General features: G+C 40.1%; 1 long non-coding RNA gene across 1 annotated transcript; it reads left to right on the top strand.

Annotated features, from left to right (window-relative positions):
* The first annotated feature begins 580 nt into the window (after window positions 1-580).
* On the top strand, window positions 581-17,447 carry LOC117063831. Its single transcript, XR_004429109.1, has 4 exons — window positions 581-591; window positions 5,539-5,541; window positions 12,897-12,903; window positions 17,327-17,447. It is a non-coding gene; the product is annotated as an uncharacterized LOC117063831 (long non-coding RNA).
* Window positions 17,448-18,254: the final 807 nt, after the last annotated feature.

Below are 18,254 nucleotides of genomic sequence, written 5' to 3'. Positions count from 1 at the left end.
ATAAACCAGTAGAAAGGGGGAAATGATAGTATAGGAAAGAGAACATATAACAGTGAGAATGGTACTCTAGAGTTGGTGAAAGGAAATGGGACCCAGTGCACTGGGAGCGTTTAGCCTAAGACAGCAACTTGGATGGTTCACCTATTGCACGTATCCTCAATGAGGACAAAAGTTGGTTCCTAGTCCTTTTATGTACAAAGCACAGATACACATGCAGTACATAATCTTATGGCATGAGGCAACTAGGAAAAAAGTATCTAAAAAGACTCTTTAAGGGGCAATAATGAAAAGAAAAGGTTGAGAAACACTGATCTACAGTAACTCGAGAGAAGGCAGAGAGTATATGAGTAGGTATCAGTGTTCTGATGTTCGGGTGTTTAGATGTTTGAAAAGTGTTGAAGCTCTTTTCTGATATCATCTATTTCCTAGTGAAATAAGAAGCAAGAAGAACCAAATATGAGAAGGAAAATGGGAGTTTTACAGGTTTGTCAAGAGATAAGAAAGTCTGAAATTGATATCTTGGAGGGTCAGAGAGGGAATTGGCTAAAGACTCACTTGATGTTGATGGACGGTTTAAGGTGAGATCAGTCAGTATGTTTGTGTGCTTTTCTCTAACTGCATTCAGATGCTCGGATTAGGCAGTGGTTGGGTTTCACCAGGGTTGGGATTTTACTAGGGAAGTACAATGGCTGGAAATATGAGCAAGGGCATTTCCAACAGAATGGCTATAATGGTCCTCAATTCCCTACCCTCACTCTGCACTCCCCATAACAGCACATGTTGTTGGCTTCTCACACCAAGCCCCTGCAGCTCTCTGTGGAAGGGCTTCTTGTTGGCCTGTGTTAGAATAGGCCAGAAGTGCTAGGAAGCCCCTGGGAGCAACTTTTAGCTAATAATAGATGGGATACTACAATTTCCTTGCCCTTGGGCGGTGGGGGGAGGGGGGGCGGGAATAATTCTAAGGACTGTTCCACACACCTGCTTAATAAATTCCTTGTATTCACTTCCTTCTCTTCGCTTTTCCTACAATTATTCAGTTGAGTTTTGGAGTTAACAAAACTAAAAATTTCAATTTTCTTATGTTTTCATTAATTTGAGTTGAGTTCCTGTCATTTGCAACAACAACAATAAAAACAATCAAATGACTAATAAGGGAAATCACCTCTTGCCTCAGGCTGGCCAAAGTGATCTAATGCAGGGTTCATTCATGGAGATCCTTTAAAGCCCTAGAGAGGAGGGAGTGTTGTGAGGTTTAAAGAATATCTGACAACCACTGATACTTGAGTTTGTCTCAATACTGCCATGTGCTAACTAAGTGGGCATTGTGCCTTAGGGTTTCATTGAAGAATCTCTAAAAGTCAGCCTTGCTAACGTATGTTGTAGCTAAGTTTTTGAAGGCATCATCTACTTCACCTGTCAGTATCCTCTCTATGATATGCACAGGAGAAATTTATTTTAGAATGTGTTACCAGAAGAACTTGACTTCTCTCAAAGAACTGGGAAGGGTTTTCTTTGTGAATCAAGAGAGAACTAAGGAATCAATTGTGTTTATTCACTTTGGTATATGGAAGCTCAGAGGCAAATACACAGCCCAACATGTGGGACCTTATCATCTGCAATGTGAATATGGAAATTTTATGTTTTCCTCCTAATCTTAGGAATATATTCTAATTTATATTTTCCTTAAACTCAATTTTAATATCTTATTTAAATTTTACTATTTATTATAAATGCTATAGAAAAAATCCTTATTTATGGAATAAAGAAAAGTATAAATAAATAGGTAAGGCCGGGCACGGTGGCTCAAGCCTGTAATCCCAGCACTTTGGGAGGCCGAGACGGGCGGATCACGAGGTCAGGAGATCAAGACCATCCTGGCTAACACGGTGAAACCCCGTCTCTACTAAAAAATACCATAAACTAGCCGGGCGTGGTGGCGGGCGCCTGTAGTCCCAGCTGCTCGGGAGCCTGAGGCAGGAGAATGGCATAAACCCGGGAGGCGGAGCTTGCAGTGAGCCGAGATCGCGCCACTGCACTCCAGCCTGGGCGACAGAGCGAGACTCTGTCTCAAAAATAAATAAATAAAAATAAATAAATAAATAAATAAATAGGTACACACAAGCTGGGCATGGTGGCACACATGCCTGTAGTCTCAGCTACTTGAGAGACTGAGATGAGAGCATTGCTTGAGCCTGGCAGTTCAAGATCAACCTGGGCAACATACACAAGCCCTGTCTTTAAGAAATAAAATGAAAGATAAAGAAAAGAATGAGTACACACACTAGTATTCAACCTGAGGAATGTCCCTTCACCTTTTGTGTGATTCTTTACTGTAAAGTGATACAGTTTAAATTTTTACTGGACATGGTAAATTCAGAAGCATTCCTTTTACTAAAAAATATAGCAGTAATAAATGATGATTTAAAAAAATGAAGTAATACAACTGGACTCGATAACAAGATAAAAATCTCCATGACCCAGAAACAAAGTAAATAGGGCTAAAACCACGGTGCTCTGCGCTTCTGGTGCAGGGGCAGCAGTCATGTCTAGGAGCTCAGTCCTGTAGAATAATAGGGACCAAGTGGATCCCACATGAGTTGGGGTATTAAAGCCAGGAATATTTGCCTGGTCATGAAAGGAAGCTGAAAAAGAAAACTCTTCTTGACTTGTATGTGAGCTTATAGCTTTTATAAAAGCAGGAGGGAAACCTAGGGAGGCAGCAGACAGAAACATAACACCACAACTAGGAACTGGAACAAGCTGCCTCCTGGGCTAGTGACTGGATCTGAAGCATCCTCAGTGTAATTATAGGGCAGGAGTCCCCTACCACAAACGTAAGACTTGGTTCTAGAATGAAATACTGGCACGAGGGTGGGGGAAACTAACTGGAAGCTATCACAAACCTGCTAAATAGGGAAGAGAGATAGAAACAAGTCTCCCTCTCAAAATGATGATACAAACTAAAACCATTATAAGGCATTTGAAGAAAGCTAAAACATTAAGAAAGACCAGAATAAAAAATCAGTTTTTCAAATATAATTTGCTTTATTAGAAATATATTTTAGGGGTTATTCTGAGAAAGACTAAAACATAAATATGCTTGGGATGCTAAAATCCATTAAAAAAAAAAAGCAAGCGACCAAGTGCGGTGGTTCACACCGGTAATCCCAGCACTTTAGGAAGCTGAGGCAGGCAGATAGCGACGTCAGGAGTTCAAGACCAGCCTAACCAACATGGTGAAACCCGTATCTACTAAAAATACAAAACTTAGCTGGGCGTGGTGGCGCACACCTGTAATCCCAGCTACTCAGGAGGCTGAGGCAGGAGAATTGCTTGAACCTGGGAGACGGAGGTTGCAGTGAGCTGAGATTGCACCATTGCACTCTAGCCTGGGCAACAGAGCAACACTCCATCTCAAAAAAAAAAAAAAAAAAGCAAGCAAACAGGCAGAAATAAGAACTATATAGATAAAACAAAACATTGATTATAAATTTTGAAATGGAAACAAAGATTTAAAAATTTAATAGACCAGAAATGGGCACTGTTGATGAACAAATTAATGAACTGAATTACAATATTACAAAATTCACTCAGAATGCAGCGCAAAATATATAAAAAGTTTTAAATAATAATTAAAAGACATGGAGAATAAATTGAGAGACCACATAATACATCTAATAGGAGTTCCAGAAGAATAGAGGGAATAAGGAAGAAGTAATAATTGAAGAGGTGGTAGCCGAAAATTTGCCAGAATTAAGCAATGATATAGGTCCTTGGTTTGAAAGTGTGTTCCAAGTACCAAGTAGGAAGAATACAACTAAATCCCCACTTAGATTCTTTATAGTGAAACTGCAGAAGATAAACACAAATCTTTAATAATTAGTAATGAAAATAACAGATCATCTAATAATGAATGATAGACTAATAATAGGCTTCTAATTGGAAAAAAATCAGGCCAAAGGACAATGGAATAATATCTTCAAAATGCAAGGAAATATATTTGGCAAGTTAGAATTTTATACACAGCTAAACTGCCGTTCAACAGATGGCAAAATATAGGCACACACACATAACCTGAGAGAGTTTACCACCCTCAATTCTCAGTAAAAGAGAACACTTAAGCCTTTTAATCCAAAGAAATAAGAAAGGAAGAAGAAAAAGAAGAAAATGAAGGAATGATAACTAAAGACATGGAACAGAAGAAAATATTATGAGGACAGAATAAGAAAATATGTTTCCATAAATTTAATATTGACTGAAACAAAAATCAAAATAACTGATGATCCATGCTTATAATAGGGAGAGTAAATTAATATTATGAATAAGAAGAAGAAGATTGGGAGTACAGTGTTCAACAGGTAAAGTGTATTCAAGTTCATGCCATTTTTAAAGAAGGAAGTGGTCTAATCTCCTCTTTAAGGCCCCTCCTCTTAATACCATTGCATTGGAGATTAAATTTCAACAAGAATTTTAGAGGGACACCAGTATTCAAACCATAGCACCACCTAATAAATAAATTAGTATATTCTTTAACAAATAGTATTGGCCCTGGATCTGGAAAAATATGTAGCCTCAGTCATTGCCCTATCAGAGTTTAAATTTAGCAAAGAAGGACAACAGAAGCAAGAAATTTTTTCAAAGGAGAAAGAAAATGTAAAACAGGCTCACCAAACTCCTACTGTGGCATAGTGGACAATTAATATTTTGCCTGCCAGCACATACTTTTCTTTAGGGAACCACATCTCCCTTCTCTATAAACTGTTCCTCTTCTGCTTATAAGAATCTTATAGGGACAACCATATTCTTAGAGGACCTCAACCATATGGCCATAAGTGATTTGTCCAGGTATGGGCGTCTGACCTAACCTGCGTCCATCAGAACTCTACCCAGGGCCACCATGAGTCCGTATGGCACTTTTGTGTAAATTAGGAAAAAAGTGGCCCTTCCTCAAGACACTTTATACCCTGTGTTAGGAAACTGTTGAAATCTACAATGTTTATGGGGAATGTGGCACCCGTAGGTTGTTGCAGTAACTCCAACGGCAGGATTTTTGAACTTCAGACTACCAACAATATGACAGGCAGTATCTCTCCAGTACACAGACAATAAAATTCAGGAGCTTAGGGCAGACATCCACTCTGATACATGGAAAAGGCTGGTCTACAGTGAGACAGGATGAAGTCAATGTGTGGAAAGAAGCCAAAATGCAGAACAGAGGGAGATAGTTCCAGTTATATTTGGGGTCATAATTCCAATTGTTCCCAGAGACTCAAGTGTATGCCTTCCTCTCCCATTGTTTGGATGTTCAACTCTTTCTTTTTTTCCACAAGGCAAAACATTCCTTTTTTGGCTTCTGCAGGATCAAATAGAATTTTTGTTATTTGCAAATAATGCAGCTGTGAATTTAATTTCACTAATTTCCACATCCTTCAATTTTAAAGGCAAATGGGGGAGGGCACATTAGCTGTAATCTCTATTTGATCAAGTGTGATTTTTACACAAAGGGAAACAGCTCTGTGTCTATCTATTCCAACCCAGTAAGTCGTTTCTCATTCTATGTCCATGCCTAAAAAGAAAATTACATGTTGGCTGCCTGCTTTAATTGTTTGTAATCACTGAAATTTGTAGTCCCATCCTGTGGTGTGTTCTGAGACCTCTCCTCATGGGGCATTCTTTCACTGTGTTTTGTTGGCAGGAGTGTAGCAATTAGAAAATTAGGAAATCTATAAAATCCAGAGGGATATCAGTTTTGGCATTTCTTTCCTTTAGTCAGTGTTGTTGTTAGAAATATATAGGGCACTGGAAAAAAAAATTAAACGGAACCATGGGCTCTACCACTGACATGCAGAGCTAATCTGTTTCCAAGAATCACTCACTATCCCATTGGTTAATCCCACTGTAGGTGAATCCAATGAGTCTCTTCTTGGAGGGAGAAGGGAGGAGTTCTTCTTGCCCTCTGAGCTTGCTTAGAGGCCAGTATCTTTAGAAAGTCATCTTTCTCCCGAGTGCACATGACTCTAATTTGTAGTTACAGTCAAATATGCAGAACAGGAAGATTAAACCTTATTCATGTATGTGCATACATACACCTGATCACATGCAACTACAAAGTCATAAGACTAAATTTAACACAGACATAGCAGAACTGAGGTTATCCTTTTCTCCTTCAACATGCTTTAGAAGTGTGTTTGCTCTTTGGAAATAGGAAGGAGTCATCTGGAGCCACATTACCTGGCAAATCAGGTAATCAAGCTGCAGTAATTGGGGGCTCAATAAAAAAGTAAGAACTTCCATCAATGGAAGCATCCTTAGAATAACGGAGTAACCTTCTAAGGAGATTACCCAGGAGGGAACCACTCATTTGGAAAGGAAAGAAGAGGTTGTGCATATGCTTGCCATTCAAAAACGGTTAAGTGAGGAAAAGCACAAACAAGTGCATCTGCATGAGACACAGTGATATAAATACTTATGTTTCTAGAATATTCATCACATGATTCTGGGAAAATTGAGTGTTTAGAAGTAATCAAGTTAGATCTTTTCCTTCCAGTATATCCTAGAATAGATTCCCAATATATTAAAGAGAAAAAATAAAATCATAAAAATTTTAGTGACTGAAAAATGTGAAAGAAAATAAAGTTTGGGGACAAGTTTTCTAAGCATAAAATTATGAAAGAAATGGAAATTTTATAAGACTGAAAACATTGTATAGAAAAAAATGTGCATCAAGGCAAAGAGTTAATAGCCTTACTATATACAGAGCTGTTATAAAGTAATAAAATATTTCATATTTATATAACATGAGATGTTTTAAAAAATGTTTAATCTTCCTAGCCACTACCAAAACATTGCAATTTAAAGATGTTGTAGCTGGAGTAATATTTCTAAGCACATTAATGTGCTTTTTCCCCCCTCTTAATGGTTCTATGCATTTGACCTTACCATGGTTAGCCTACAAAATCCATCTCTGTTGGGTAAAGGGGAAGGAGAGGAATTAGGGGTGGGAGGCTGTCAGGTGGGGCAGATAGAAGTCTTACTGTAACAAAAGGCAAGAGTTAATAATTTGCTTCTGATAACCAAAATTGGGTTTTATAGCATGGAAAGACAGACTTTGTCAGAAGAAACAGGATTTCTACATTTCTGTAGTCTCTTTCACTGTGGAAGAAAGTTTCACTGCCTATAACAGTTAAACTATGATGTCTGCTAACCTTATACTCTAGGATGGAGAAAGGACAAAGAGGATATTATACAAACACAAATATATACATAATATCAATATATAATTATTAATATATTTACATAAATATTTATTTACATAAATATATTTAATATATTCATACAATATGTAATTATCTTTATATATACATATTTAATATATTCATATAATACATAATTATATTTACATAAATATATTTAATCTATATATACAGAATAATTAATATATATCTATTTAATATATAAGTATATTTACATAAATATATTAATATATTTAATGTAATATATAAATTTATATATTCATATACATATATTAGTTATAAAATATAATACATATAATATCCTCTGAATATACTTACATATATGCCTAGATATACACAGAGGATATTATATGGAGACAAATATAGAAAATATATAATCTATTATATAACATATAATATATAATAGATTATATAACATATATATATAATAGATTATATAACATATAATATATAATAGATTATATAACATATAATAACATATGATCTATTATATAATCTGTTATATTATATAACATAATCTGTTATATGCAATATATAATCTGTTATATAACATACAATATATAATCTATCTATTATAACATATAATATATAATCTATCTATTATATAACATAATATATAATCTATTATATAACATAATATATAATCTATTATATAATATATACATTTGTCTCCGTATATCTTCTGTGTATATTTATACATATATAGAGACAGCAGAACATCAAAAGACAGACCTTTCCTGCTCAGGTGAAAGAACAAAGGAGAAAGACTGATGTAGTGCAAGCAGGTCAGGTGCTGAATCCCCATTATTTTCCTCTCCACATATGACAGGCAGGCACTTACACATCTAAATAGATTTTGGGAAGTGCAAGGACATCAGGGCTAGCAGCTCATTTCCCTGGACACAATACAGGAGAAACCCTACCTGTGTCTACTTTGAGCATGGAGGAAACTGAGACAGGTTTGGCAGGTGATAGGCAGTTAGATGGACCATGTGCTCCTGGCTGTCCATGGTCTGCTCACAGATAGCAGAGGATCCATATGAAGCCAAATGCCCTGGTAAAGAAAGCAATAGTGCTGAGAAGGTCAGGGGACCGGCAGAAGTAAGTGCAGCTAAATTGCTAGGCTCAAAGGCCCCAGCAACATGCGCTAGCACAGAATCCCAAGAGGCCAGGTCAGGGTAGGTACTATTCAGCACTTACAGGTTCTGATAGAATCCCTGGGCAGCTGACACCTTGTGGGGGATTGGCCTCTGAGAAGTAAGAATTTATAAATTGAAAGTACCGTGTTTAAACTAGAGGAAAGGGGAATACTATTCACTGGGAAGCCTTAGGGCTCCTTACTGTCCAATGAGGAGGTGCTCATGGGGAATATCAGAAATATATTGATGATATATTAATATTGAATATTGAATATCAGTTCAATATTAAAACAAAATGAAACCACATTTTTAATACAGCCAAGTGTGACTTGAGTAATCTGCAACATTGCAAGCACAGTACTTTTTTTCTTTGTTTCACTCTTTCCTGAGTTCTATTTTTTCTGTATATATTTCTGTTTTCCAAATGTCTATAAAAATAATATAAAATACAATTACCCTTTTATAAAAACATGTATCACCTCTGAAATAAAAAATACAATACGTATTTTTAAAAATGTGTTTGTAACTGGGCGAGGTGACTTATACCTGTAATCCCAGGATTTTGGAAGGCCAAAGTGGGAGTATTGCTTGCATTTACGAGTTTGAGACCCGCCTGGGCAACACAGCAAGACCTCGCCTCCACTAAAAAATAAAAAATAAATAAAAAGAAATAAGCTGGGCATGATGGCACTCACCTGTAGTTCCAGCTACTCGGGAGGCTGAGATGAGGATCACTTCAGCCCAGGCATTTAAGGCTGCCGTGAGCTGTGATCGCCACTGCACTCCAGCCTGGGCAACAGAGCAAGACCCTGTCTCTAAATAAATACATAAATAAATAATAAAATATGTTTATATATCAAACAAGATCAGAAGAGATTCTAGGGTAGTATTTCAGTTAAAATTATTTTCTGTAAAGTTAAGTGTACAATAAAAATTCAAAGATTAACAAATTTGGGCCTCCTTCATTTTTTCACTTACCCATATATTTCATCTGTTTTTTTTTTTTTTTTTAGGCGAAAACAAGCCATCTCCTGCACTGATTTTCAATTATCTGTACTCTGGAAGTCCAACACACCCTTGCCTAATTAAGCATATGCTTCCTGGGATTAGCGCAGGAGAGATTTCCCGCCTAACGCGGCTCTCCCAGCTCCCAGCGCCATCTGTGCATTGAGCCATGCCCAGAGTGATTTGGTGAATCACTGGAACCTGGCAAAGGGTCTGGCCAGGCTCCGACAGAAAACAGGATATGGTAATTCTCTCGAGGCTTAGCCCCACTCTGCTGTGGTTTCCTTGATACACTCTCCGATTCCTCAAGACCAGCCTTTGGTTTTCATTGCTCTGCAGTGGTGTTTCCGCACCCACACCCTGGTTCAGACAGAATAAATTAGACAATACATTTGTGAGCTCCTTACTTCTCCAAGAGGCCCAGTGAAAAGAGTCTGTTACCCAAGGTCACACTGTTAGCAGTGGCAGAATGAGGACACGACCCAGGCGCCCAGCTGTTCATCCAGGAAGACTAGAGCATTTGAGGAAAATATCCACAGCCCAAAGTAATCACTTCTTACCATGAACAGCCATGAACCCCTCTTTCACCTTTTTTTTTTTTTTTTTGAGACGGAGTCTCGCTCTAAAAGCCCAAGCTGGTGTGCAGTGGCCGGATCTCAGCTCACTGCAAGCGCCGCCTCACCGCTTTACACCATTCTCCTGCCTCAGCCTCCCAAGTAGCTGGGACTACAGGCGCCCGCCACCTCGCCCGGCTAGATTTTTGTATTTTTTAGTAGAGACAGGTTTTCACCGTGTTAGCCAGGATGGTCTTGATCTCCTGACCTCGTGATCCGCCCGTCTCGGCCTCCCAAAGTGCTGGGATTACAGGCGTGAGCCACCGCGCCCGGCCCCTTTCACTTTTATGATCCACTCAAGGGTGGCTCAAGTTCAAACTAATCTAGTCCCACATGGAATTCACTGCAAATGATTTCTAAATGTGGGCAGGATTGAATTGTATTTATATACAGACTTTCTTCTCCCTGGGCCCCCCAAAGGCTGCCCTTTCCACAGCCTCCCTACCCTTCCCTGTGCCTGCCAGTAATTGTGGTTTCTTTGTAAGGCAGCTAAGGTTAATTATCATTATTATTATTATTATTATTATTGACAGGTTATACAAGCACAATGTATAGAAGTTGAAAAGTACAAAAAAAGTAACCAGTAGAGAGTAATTATTTTTCTTACCTTCAGCCACTCAGTGACCAAAACATTGGTATCAGATTTTTGGATATCCATGTGGAATTATTCCACGAATGTACAAATATACATATTTATATACATATATGTCATTTTTTGAAATTGAGGAAAGTATGCGCTTGCTTTTTTTGTTTTTTGTTTTTTTTTTTTTTGAGACAAGAGTCTGGCTCTGTCACCCAGGCTGGAGTGCAGTGGCATGATCTTGGTTCACTGCAACCTCCGCCTCCTGAGTTCAAGTTATTCTTGTGCCTCAGCCTCCTGACTAGCTGGGACTACAGGCACGCACCAGCATGCCAGGTAATTTTTTTGTATTTTTAGTAGAGATAGGGTTTCACTGGGTTGGCCAGGATGGTCTCGAACTCCTGGTCTCAAGTGAATCACCCACCTCTACCTCCCAAAGTGCTGGGATTACCAGTGTGAGCCACTGTACCCAGCTGGAAGTATGCGCTTTACACTGTTACCCTTGCTTCATCTTCATTTAACATCTCTTGACTATTGTTCTGTATTAGCATGCATGAACAAGATACCTATGTATTTCTGATCCAAATATACCTAGTGCTTTAAAATTTATCTCCAAAGCCATGGTATTCTGTGTTCATTTACATTCAACAAAAACTGTCATTTTTATTCCTGTCAAAGTTATGGCTGCGAAGATTTTAACAACTAATGATCAGGAGATAAGTAAGCACAGCAAATGCATAAATACTGGATAGTCTCCCTGTATAAGCCCCATCAATTGTCATATATTAGGCGACAGAACCTGGCATTTCAGAGTTGGAAGAGACCTTAGAATCATGTGGTCTTTTTGCTCAGGAAAAGAATCCCTTTCACATTCTTCCTGACAGTGTCAGCTAACCTGTGCTTAAGCTCCACAGGCATCCCTCTTCCTGTAAAAATAAGACGTTTTACCTCTAGGGCATTTAAAGCCCAGTCTTATATACATATTTTTTAATTCTTTTTTTTTTTTTTTAAGAGATAGGACTTCGTCATATTGCCCAGGCTGGCGTGCAGTAGTCATTCACAGGCAAAATCATAGCTCACTGCAGCCTCGAATTCCTGGACTCAAGCTATCCTCATGCCTCAGCCTCCCAAGTAACTGGGATGACAGGCATGCGTCACTGAACCCAAGTTATTTTCATATTAAAACTTGACTTCCTAGTGGCCTTTTGAGGAGACTGATGGCTGCTGCTGTGGTACCTCAGTTTTGTCTTCAGGCTGTCCTCCAGGGTGTTCCATTGCTCTACCAGCACAGGTACCTTGCTGCCACATTGTCTGAAAGATAGGCACTCAGACCTGGCTGCAGCCACGCAGCTGGGGCCTGACTAACACAGAACAGTAGGCACACAGTCAGGCCTAGGGACTAAAGGGTGTGGTTTGTGCCTTGCTTACCTTTTCCAAATATTTCCTGACTTTCCTTGAGAAAACCCAGAACAAGTGTTACTCTATGGGTTTAGCAGCCATATTTTCTGAGCCAAAAACAGCACCTGCCAACCACCAGCCAAATTGTTGCCTTCTGTGCAGCAAAGACTATCCCATGCCCACCTATGCAGAAAGGAGCAGGTCCATGCATTGGTGGGCTGATACCTCAGCCCAACACTCCCCTGTGGCTCCTGGAAGTTCATGGGTAGCCTCTGAAAAGACTGCTTGGCCACCATTAGGATTTGTGTTAATTCTGTGATTTGAAGTTCTGGTATCAATTTGGTAAGAACTAAAATGATTATCCACGTTTGTCTTGGGCTCATAGGGCTTTCAGTGATGTGCCCTCCACCCTGACTTTGAGGATGAAGCTGGGTAATTACCACCCCGTGACAGTGAAAATGATGCTAATCAGTGCACAGCTGATGAGAAGAACCAGATACAGAGTCTCTCCACCTAGCTATATAGGTGGCTTTTAAATTAGTGACTGAGAAGACAACAGACACACCTACATCAGACCTGTCCAGGTGACCAGTGGCTATCCTTAGGCTTGGATCAGAGCGTGAAGAAAGCCATAACCTCAGCAGCTGTAGGGGCACTGTGTGATTAAAGAAAGACTTGGGGCCCAGCATTAAGAGATGTGTACACAGTCCAGATGGAGAGAGGTGGCAGGGGATTCATCTGAACTACCACTTCTGAGGAAGCACACGCATCCAAGCAGGAGTGCTTTCATTCCAGTTCTGGGCTCATTCAGCAACCTTCTGACAATGGATTTGGTTTCCCAGTTACCTGGAAATCAAGCATAGATATCTGTGAAAAACAGGCATAATTCTGAGCATGCGAATCCTAGGAAGGGCGTACTTCCCAGGAAGTTAGTCAGTTATCACACAGCTTTCTAGGTTCAACTTTATTAATCAGGAAAGTGAGAGCCTGTTACTGAACATCTGGTCAATAAAGGATAAATGGAAACAAACTGAGTCGCTGTGACATCTCCAAGAACATGACAGGCTGGGAAACCCTGCCTAGATGCTGACTAGTACTGTCTTTAAAGGCAACACCGAGTCCTGCTTTCTGGGACCCATTCCTAGACTCCTCGACAGCTTTTTGGCACCTGACTCTCATTCTTTCTATCCTTCCTGCCCTCATCCCAGTTCCTTTCAACATTCATTTCAACTACCTGACAATGCATGTATTTCTGCCCCTTTGACTCCATGGACCTCTTCTCTACTCCATACCAGTGACACTGCCAGTCTCACCATCTCACTTATGGCTCTGCTCTGGTGGTGAGCTTGTCCTTAGAACACCCTCTCCGCCTTCTCACCCACTCTACAACCTTTAGCAAATGTCCTCTTTGGATCCAGACTCTATTCTGTCAGCTCCTGTGAACTGAACTTTTCTGGCTCTCCTCTTACTTATCTGATCACTCCTTTTCTCTCCTTTGTTTTCTAACCCACTGTATCAGTCAGGAATTACATTTAGTTTCATATAATAGTAACCCTACTACAGCGGCTTAACAAAATAAACATTTTTTTGTTTTTAGACGAAGTTTCACGCTTGTTGCCCAGGCTGGAGTGCAATGATGTAATCTCAGGTCACTGCAACCTCTGCCTCTTGGGTTCAAGTGATTCTCCTGCCTCAGCCTCCCGAGTAGCTAGGATTACAGGTGCCTGCCACCACGACCAGCTAATTTTTTGTACTTTTAGTAAAGACGGGGTTTCACCATGTTGGCCAGGTTGGTCTTGAACTCCCGACTCAGATTATCTACCTGCTTCAGCCTCCCAAAGTGCTGGGATTATAAGTGTGAGTCACTGTGCTCGGCTAGATTTTTTTATTTTTTATTTTTGAGACAGGGTCTCTCTCTGTCACCCAGGCTATAGAACAGTGGCAGAATCATGGCTTACTGCAGCCTCAAATTCCTATGCTCAAGTGATCCGCCCACCTCAGGCTCCCCCAGCAGCTGTGGCTATAGGCACACACCACCAGGAAAATTAACAGTAGTTAATTTTTTTTTGTAGAGATGGGGTGTCGTCATGTTGTCTGGGCTGGTCTCAAATTCCTGGACTCAAACTATCCTCCTGCTTTGGCCTCCCAAAGTGCTGGGATTATAGGTGTGGGCCACCATACCCAGCCTCGTTTTTCTTATTTCACATGAAGTGCATAGGTAGACAATCCAGGACTGGTACAATGACTTTGCAGTGTTCCCAGTTTCCCAGGCAGCTTCTATCTTTCTGCTCTCTCATCCTTAGCAGGTGGCTTTTGTCTTCATGGTTAGCCATGACTGCAAAATGGCTATTCAACCTCTTGCCTCTTGTCCTCCATCCAGGCAGAATGAGAGGAAGCCACAAGGAAGAAAGGTTGTCATTCACATGAGAAAAAAAGAACCTTCCCAGAAATCCTCAACACGCTTCCACTTAGGTCTCACAACCTGAGACGGTGTCACATGCTCATCCCCACTGCAAAGGAGCTGGGAAATGTATTTTTGGAAGCAGGAACATTGCTGCTGAGGGTTAAGTTAGTAAAGAAATTCAGGTGGATACCAGGTTGGTGACTAGCAAGGTCTGCACACCTTTTACACTTATGATATTCTCCAAGGTTGAGGAATCCTTAGTCTTTTGTTCTTTTCTGTATACACTTTACCTGCATCTAATTCTAGAAGCTTCCCTATTTCTGTCATTCAAGCCTTGGAATCCTCCTTGATTTCTTCCTCTCCTAAGCTCCATGCTCTGTTCAAATACTAAGTCCAATTATTTATTGCATGGAAATAGTTCATATGTTCAGCTATTTTTGGGGGGCAGCCACAGTCACTACCCCCACTTAAAGGTAAAAGCCATTCTCCTCAGAGCTAAAGGATGGCAACAGCCCCCTAACTCTAGTCCATGCCTTCAGTGTCTTCCCCATTCTACTCCTGCCTCTCACTACCATACTCCTCTTTATCACCTACACTGTGACCTTGTCACTCCTCTGCTCAGAACATTTTGTGTCCCTATGCCACCCACCAGACAATGTCACCCAGGCAGGACAGCATTTGAGACTGCCAGAATTTGGCTCCTGTGTACCATTCTAGACTTCATCCCATTACTCTGCTATTGAGCTCTCAAAACTAACAGGTGAATTCACCAATGTGTTCTGCATATCTCTTGTGTTCTCCAGTCTTTGCATCTTAGCTCACATTGATCATCTCTTCTGGGCTGCCCTCTGCCTCCTTTCATCTCTATTTCTGGGTCTACCTCAAATCCAGCCACCTCCATAAAGCTTTTCCCAACCACTTTAGCCTACATGGCTTTCCATTTTTGCTTGGGGGAGAGGGGTACAATTTGATGATACTGTAAAGAACACAAACCTTGGCCAGAAGCAGTGGCTCACACCTATAGTCCCAGCACTTTGAGAGGCCGAGGTGGGTGGATCATGAGGTCAGGAGATCGGGACCATCCTGGCTAACATGGTGAAATCCTGTCTCTACTGAAAACAAACAAACAAAAAAATACAAAAAAATTAGCTGGGCGTGGTGGCGGGCGCCTGTAGTCCTAGCTACTCTGGAGGCTGAGGCAGGAGAATGGTGTGAACCCGGGAAGCGGAGCTTGCAGTGAGCAGAAATCGCGCCACTGCACTCCAGCCTGGGCAACAGAGTGAGACTCCATCTCGAAAAATAAATAAATAAATAAATAAATTTTTTAAAAAAGAACACAAACCTTGGCTTTTGGGAGACCTGGGTTCAAATCTCAACTCTCCCATTTACTTATCTATGGGACCTAGGATTGGGTAGTTAACCTCACTAAACTTCCAGTTTCTCATGTGTGTCAGAGATTACTAGTGCTGATCTCAAAAGATGCTGTGAGGAATAAATGCCTGACACATGGCAAGGGCTCAGTATCTTCCTGTGGTTATAATCATAGCAGACATTGTTGTTTACCCACCCAGATCCTTCTTAATAGACTAGCAGATTTTCAAGCAACTCCTTCTCCTACACACAGCCATCTTCTTCAAAGAGAGCTGACTCAATCTCCCACTATAGCTAGATTCTTTTTTTATTGATATATCACAGTTGTACATATTTGTGGGATATATGTGATAGTCTGACGCATGCATACAATGATCAAATCAAGGTAATTAGGATATCCAACACCTCAAACACTTATCTTTTCTCTGTGTTGGAAACATTACAATTCTTCTAGCTACTTTTAAATATACAATAAATTAACTATAATTACCCCATTGCACTACTGAATACTAGAACTTATTCCTTCTATCTAACTCTATTTTTGTACCCACTAAGCAATTTCTCTTCATTTCCCCCTCCCCTCTTCCCTTCCAAGTCTCTGATAACCAACATCCTACTCTCTGCCTTCCTGAGTAGCTCCCACAGGAGCCAGATGATCTAGACCCTGCTTGCTTTTCTGACCTCATGTTCTCCCACCAGAATACAATGCAGCAGCCATGCTTGGCTTTGTTGTTTCTCAAACAGGACAAGCTTCTTCCTGCTTCAGGACTTTTGCTTTTGTTATTTCCTCTGAGTGGAATATTCTTCTCTTGCCTTTTCTCTTCCTTGAAGTCATAATTCAAATGTTACATCCTTGGAGAGGCTTTTCCTGAAACCCTATCTAAAGCAGCTACCAAACCCATTGCATGCTCAACTCTTCTTAAAACAGCTTTACTGAGATATTCACATACCATACAATTAACCCATTTGTGTGTATAATTTAATAACTTTTAGCAGATGTACAGAGTTGTGCAGCTATCACCACAATAAATTTTAGAACATTTTCATAACCCCCATTAACAATTGCTCCCCATTCCTACCCAACCCCCCCAGGCCTAGGTAACCACCAATCTACTTTCTGTCTGTATAGACTTGCCTATTCTGCTTATTTCATATAAATGGAATCATGCAATATACATTCCTTTGAGACTCGGTTCTTTCATTTAGCATGTTTTCAAGGTTCATTCATGTTGTAGCATGAAACAGTACTTCATTCTTTTTCATGGTTCAATAGTGTTCCATTGTATGGATATACCACATTTTGTTTATTTATCCATTCATTTCTTTATCAAACAAATGGATTGATAAATTTTATCTGTTCACCAGTTGATGGGAATTTGGGTCATTTCCACTTTGGGGTTCTTATGAATAATGCTGCTATGAACATTCATGTACAAGTTTTGTGTAGACATATGTTTTCATTTCTCTTGGCCCCTTCATTATTTATTCCATCTAAAATAGGGGTTAGCAATCTTTTCCAGCAAAGGGCAAGATAAGTAAATATTCTAGCCTTTATAAGACAGTCTTGGCCGGGTGTGGCCGCTCATGCCTGTAATCCCAGCACTTTAGGAGGGCAAGGTGGGTGGATCACAAGGTCAGGAGATGGAGACCATCCTGGCTAACATGGTGAAACCCCATCTCTACTAAAAACACAAAAAATTAGCTGGGCATGGTGGCAGGCACCTGTAGTCCCAGCTACTCGGGAGGTTGAGGTAGGAGAATGGTGTGAACCAGGGAGGCGGGGCTTGCAGTGAACTGAGATTGCGCCACTGCACTCCAGCCTGGGTGACAGAGCAAGACTCCATCTCAAAAAAAAAAAAAAAAAAAAAAAAGACAGTCTCTAGAGAAACGACTTAACTCTACCACTGCAGTGAAAAGCAGACACAGACAACATGCAGATAGGTATAGCTGCATTCTGATTGCATTTTATTTATGAACACTGAAATTTGAAAGGCCATCTAATTTTCTTTTTTTAAGGTTTTTAAAATTTTTAAATTTTTGTGGGTACATAAAAGGAGTACAAATGCCATGTAATATTCACATCATGAAATAATATTCATCTTTTAATTTTTTCACAACCATTTAAAAATGTAAGAATCATTGTTAACTCACAAGCTGTATTAGTCCATCTATGCCTTCCTATAAAGAAGTACCCAAGGTTGGGTAATTTTTAAAGAAAGGAGGTTTAATTGGTTCACAGTTCTGCAGCATTTATAGGAAGCATGACTCCAGGATCTGCTCCTGGTGAGGGCCTGAAGAATCTTTCGATCATGGTGGAAGATGAGGGCAAGAGCAAGACAGAGAGGGGAGCCGCCACACTCTTTTAAACCACCAGATCTTATGTGAACTCAGAGCAAGAACTCACTCACTGTCATGAGGACAGCACCAAGATGTTCATGAGGGATCCACCCCTATAATCCCAATGTTGGAGGTGAGGCCTACCACCAGGCC

The sequence above is a fragment of the Trachypithecus francoisi genome, unplaced genomic scaffold (assembly GCF_009764315.1).
Source record: "Trachypithecus francoisi isolate TF-2019V2 unplaced genomic scaffold, Tfra_2.0 Lachesis_group19, whole genome shotgun sequence".
Lineage (NCBI taxonomy): Eukaryota > Metazoa > Chordata > Mammalia > Primates > Cercopithecidae > Trachypithecus > Trachypithecus francoisi.
Note: the sequence above shows the minus strand (reverse complement) of the source record. Positions and strands in the feature narration are given on the sequence as shown.